Here is a 6,000-nt window from a genome sequence, read left to right as displayed (position 1 = left end):
ATTCATGTTTCAACTTGATGACTTTGGACGCTGTGTAGACAAACTCTGCAGTAAGACTTTATTATGGCCACTTACACAGTACAAAAGAGAATCCATGTTTTATGATATTTATTATTGTCTTAAACCTTATAGTTCCCATCCTATATGTAGTGGAATAAAAAGGCAGCTAGGCACTATAAATGAAAATACCGTATAGAAAAACTGTACAGATACTAAACTAAATGTTTTTCTAGCAGTGCCCTGTTCTCACTGTATTTTAGATTGTCTAGATGCTTGTTTTTCTTAGCACCCATGTTAGCTGAAAGCTAAAGGTTTATTGTTGACCTTGGATAGCAGTTTTTAGTAGTTGTAAAAAGATTTATCAGACGGTGCTCAGTATGGAAATAAATAGTATAATAAACATTAAGTAACTAGTATTTAAACAAAGTAAATATTTAGGAGGGAACGTGATCACTCATTGATTACTCACTTTTTGGGGGGGTTTTTTAATGTGGAAGTGAAATGGGCTGGCACAGTCTGTCCCGTTTATCGTGCTACAAATCGTGGTTGAACAGACAAAATAAATTCAAGGTTCTGTAACAATGGAATGAATCAGAGTAGTGAAAATGTCAGCTCTCCATTGTTAAATAACAATCAATGGCGGCAGACATTTGGAGCATTTGGTCTTTTCAAGGCCTAAGTTTAATTCAATAACATTCACACTGAGTTCGTGAGCAATTGCTATTGATGACCACTGAGAGCCTGACAAGTTGTACAGACTGTTCTGCAGATTTGTTGCTTCTGATGTGCATCGAGCAACACGATTTTTATTTATGGTTGGGTTCACTTTGGGGTCTGTTTTTTTCAATAACATTAGCTACAACATTTGATCAGGTTCCATTAGTACACATTTTGCTCACTTCTCCACAGTTTTGCGATAGAGAAACTACACAAAGTGTTACACTTTACAAGGTAATGCTGAACTTCTATTGAAAGCAAATTAATTCAAAGCATTATTAAGACTGCACTCAGAAACGTCCAAATACTGATACAGAACAATGGACATGAAAGTCTAAATTGTGATAAATAAAACACCATCTGTGCACCTTTTTATTCAGCACTTCACACAGCAGTCTGCATCCTATAAGCCTCGTCGCACTTAGCTAAGAACACAAGTGTTTGTTTCTTCTAAATGCCCTGGCCTTCTTCTCCTCGGTCACATAACACCACACATGTTGCAAGGACCTATTTGACAGGTGCATTACGTAGCAGTCCCTTTTCACCTTGTTTTCTTCCTCCGTGTCCTTTTGGTGACGTACGTGTCGAGGCCAAAATATGCACGTGTCCCTAATCTCCCAGCTGTGTGGCTGGCTCTCAGCCCTTTAATGCCATCACTTCTGCAGCTAACAACAATCACTCTTGTCACTTATCCTAATTAGAGAGGGGACACGATGTCCTGTCATTCTTCCCACACAGTTGGTTCTGCTGTCTGCACCATCCCCGAGCACTCAGAGGTGTCACACATGAGAACTGATGTTTTGCTGCATCTGTTGGAGAAAAAAAAAAAACCCTGGCATGAATGAGAAGACAAATCCAGCAGAACAAAGACTCATTTGATAACAATTGCAACAGACAGCTGAAAGTTTTGACAGCACAATTGTTTTATTCATTTACTTTCATCATCTGGAAATGCATTAACAGACCAAATTCAAAATAAGTATGACATAACACTCATTTCAACTCGCATAATACTTGACAATGTAGTGTAACAACTACAGCCTATGCTTATTCCGAGGGCTGTACTGATCATTGTGATACAAATCTAATTTGAAGATATAGATATATAAAGCTAAATATAGAGACATCTCTCGGCTGAAACTATTCATCTAACAGTGCAGAGAAAAAAACTGAAATAACATTTTAAACAGGCAGGGGACATTTGCAGAAATATAACAGTTGCGTGTTTAATGCTATTAGCAGCTATCACGCCTCAAGCTGAGTTTAGGAGTAGGCTTAAACTGGTTCTGTGAGCTCACTTCTTTCTAATTCTACACCCACATTTTTCCCAACTTTTGGTTTTCACCCCAACCAAGGTTTACTTAAGTGAGATCACTTGGAACCGTATGAATTTTAAATAGCTTGCTCTGGAACCGCAAATGACTTTATGACATTTTCAACATATTACAGGCACCAAACACCTTATTAGTTACAGCTTGCTACTACTGGGTTGGCTTCCATTGTTCCTTGCAAGCCATCTGGTGACTGTGGATGCCATTTGAGTACAATGATTTCATTGGCACATTTAAGAAATCATTTTGAGCTGGACTGGGTTAACATGTTGGAACAGCATAAAATGGGTAAACTGTAGTCAACAACAATACTCAGATGAGCTGTGATATTTAAATAATGCTCATTTGGTACTAAGAGGTCCAAAGTTGATCCATTCTGTTGTGTTGTTTATGCCAAATTCTGACCCTACAATACAAATATCATGCCAGAGACAAAGATGTTCATCAGATCGGGCAATGATTTTCCCTTTTTTAGTCTTCTGTTGTGCAATTTTGGTGAGCTTGTGTGAACTTTAGCTTAAATTCCCTGTTCTTAGATGAGAGGAGTCACACCTGGTGTTCTGCTGCTGTAGCCCATCTGCTTCGAGGTTCTCCATGTTGTGCAGTCAGAGATGCCCTTCTGCATACCTTGGTTGTAAAAAGTGGTTCAGTTACTGTTGCCTTTCAGTCAGCACAAAGCAGTCTGGCCATTCTGCTCTGACCTCTGGCTTCAGCAAGGCATTTTTTACCCAAAGAACTAACGCAGGATATTTTCCCTTTTTAGAATCATTTTCTCAACTCTAGTTATGGATGTGTGAGAAAATTACTCAAGATCAGCAGCTTATGAAACACCAAGACGACACAAAAAAAGCATCACATGTTCAAATCACTTAAATCACATTTTAATTCCAAATCTGATGGTTGATTTGAACTTGGGCAGATTTTCACAACCCTGTCTACATGCATAAATGCATCAGGTTGCTGCCATGTAATTGGTGATTATATTCTTTTACATTAACAAGCAGATGAACGAGTACAACTAAATAAGTGGCCAATGAGTGTATTTGTAGTAGAACTACTCTAGACTTGTAAATGAATACTGATGTACAATCAGTGACATGGCCCTTAAATCTCTTTTAAAAGAGAAAAAAGTTTAAGTTTGAACTCATTATAACTTGACATGCAGGGCCTGGTGGCAGACAAACATGACTTTCTAAAATCCTACAGCCCTGTTTTGAAATGCCAGCAAATTAAAAAGTTGGATGTCATGTAATGCTGTAACTTCTAGTCCGTTGTCTTCCAGTACACTTTGCAGAGCATGCGGTTGGACATTTGGTGAGGTTGACAGTAACTGGGACCTTTTGGATAATGTCATCTGCACTGAGATACCTACTGTCTTACCTTTAACCCCCTTACACATCTACAGGAGGGCATTTGCTTGCTAATCCTATCCGTGGTCGCAGAGAGACATGTATAATGTGACCAAACACTTACAAACCCTGTCACATACCATCATTCTCTTGCATAGTATTCCACTAAAACTCTGCTTTGAAAATGAGATTTTTGACATTTTCAGATGTCTCTAACTGATATGTATCATTAATGCTTTTCAGATTTTACTGCTGCCTCAAACACACATAAAGTACAAAAAGGAAAATCAAAGCAAACAAACAAATAAAACAGATTAAAACGTACCAGTTGCTTAAAATGCAGCTCATCTCCATGCAGGTCAGGCTCAGCCAGATGCTCATGAATACAGTTGTAAGTCACAGACCAGCACGGGTTGCGTGTTGTGAAGTTTTCGAAAGCTCAAGGTCACTTGCGGCTCTTCTGGTCACAAACTTGCTGTCAAGGCACTGACTGTTTTTTTGCCCCCCCTCTTCAAACTGTGGCATAACGACATGACAGTTACTGTATTTAATTTCATATTCGTTTAATTCATCCCCTTTTTTTCCCCTCACTTTGACAGCACTGTTGTACTTTTATAAATATACGATTCTCCTCGGATCTCCTGGCCACTGTTTGCACAAGGTTACTGCACAATTAAGCAACAAAGTTATTCAGTGAATGTCATCTCATCGTTCAACTGTTAGAACATCAAACTGAACTGCATATTCCTCAGTGGGCAAAACAAGGAAAGGGAAATCTAGAATGAGCACAAGTCTTAGGTAAAGAAGAGTGTGTTTATCACTGAAATCACGTGGCATGATGGCTTTTGTATAGTAATTAGCTGTTAACTTTTGAAAGACATAATTAGTCTGTGTCAATTCTTGTTTTGTCCTACCTCTCCTCTGCTGTGTTCAGAAGGGGGGGAAAAAAGAGAGGCAGCCAAAGAAAATACAACCAAAACCACATCCTCTTGTGATCATTAAAATGAAAAAAAAGGAGGAACAGCTGCTCAGAACAAAATAAACACATTAACACCAATGTTCCACAGTGTGCAATCACACAGGCCCGAAGAGACAGCTGCCCGCTTTTAATTACACTAGCCTGACGTTTGTCTTCTCTTCTGTTGTTTTTTTATTCTGACAACTTTTCAAACTTTTATTGTCTTTATTTTTGATCTTGTTGCATCCCAGTTCTTCCCTATGCTACAACGAAATTGTTCAAACACAGATTCTTTCCTCCAACAAGAGCTTGATCAGGTCTTGTTAGGAGGTCGTATGGCTGCTCCCTTGGCCAGAGAGAGAGATTTACGTAAGAGATTTTGAAATCTACAGGATGTCAGAGGTTATGTGGTTCAGGTGGTAGAGCAGGCCATCTACCAATTGAAAGGTTGGATTGACTCCCGGCTCCTCATCCTTGAGTAAGATACTATTCCCTAAGTGGCCAAGATGCAACCATCGGAGTGTGAATGTTGGATAAAAAGGCCTTAGGTATAGATAAAAGCACTGCATGAATGAAAGCGCTTTGAGCTTTGAGTGGTGAGACAGAGTAGAAAGGCATAAAGGTTAAAAAACTTCTAAGTTCAGAAAAATTAACTTTATGTGGACTTTTTATAAGTTTCCTTATTTCCTGCCATGTCTGTATATCTAAATACAGTATACTGAAGAATCAATGTTTTTGCAAGTAATGTCTATGAACCAAAACCAGCCAGGCTTCAGACTGACTTTATTCTATACAGTTTTTCTATTCTTGGCTCCATGTGCTGTCAAACAGGATTCATATCCTTAATATGTAGATCTCAGGGGTAACCAGACTTAAAGAGGAGCTAAATTGACTTGATTTACACCTCAGTCTTACATGGCTAGAGACCACTCCCCACAGCTACCTCTGGTTGCTAGGGGAAAATGTGTATTTTTTTTAACCACTTGCCAAGTGGTTACTGCCTGTCACTACAATCATAAAGAGGATGCTGCAGCAAATTGCAGATTGCTAGCAAATTGGCCATAGTTTGCATGGAGGACACCTACTTGTCTGCACGCACTATAATGTAAAAGTTTTGCCTGCACACTGAAACTAATACATTCTGAACGGTGCTGCTTTTATTTTGAAGGCAAATTATTTCTGTATGTGTTTTGCATCACACTTTTAACAGTTTCACTACGACTTAGCGAACAGTTGCAGACTTTTAGACAAGTTGGTATCTCGTATACAAGTTACAGGCGATCGCTGCTATAAACTCGCCACTAAAATCATTGCAAGATTTTCAGTGCAGCACCTTATAGCTCTTTAAAATAAATTTCACCTAGCAACTGCCAGCAATCTCCAGAAAACCACTCCCCAACCAGGCGGGGAAATACAAATGTTTCCTAGTGACCAGCCTCTTGGTGTGTTTGTCTAATTATTGACCAATTATGCTCATTTTAGATCCATTTTAAGGGAGATATTGGCTGTAGCTATTTTGCTTTTACCCAGAGATCTGCCGCTCACACATGGTTTTTTTTTTTTTTTAATTCTCAGTAAATCCCAAGTTATCTGTAGCTTCTGAGATACTAGGCCCATCTGGAAATATATAAATTTACTATAAATA

Source organism: Mchenga conophoros, linkage group LG16 (assembly GCF_057382185.1).
Source record: "Mchenga conophoros isolate Kocher_MC1m ecotype Shallow Benthic linkage group LG16, M_conophoros_male_GT1.1, whole genome shotgun sequence".
In the NCBI taxonomy this organism is placed as follows: domain Eukaryota; kingdom Metazoa; phylum Chordata; class Actinopteri; order Cichliformes; family Cichlidae; genus Mchenga; species Mchenga conophoros.
Note: the sequence above shows the minus strand (reverse complement) of the source record.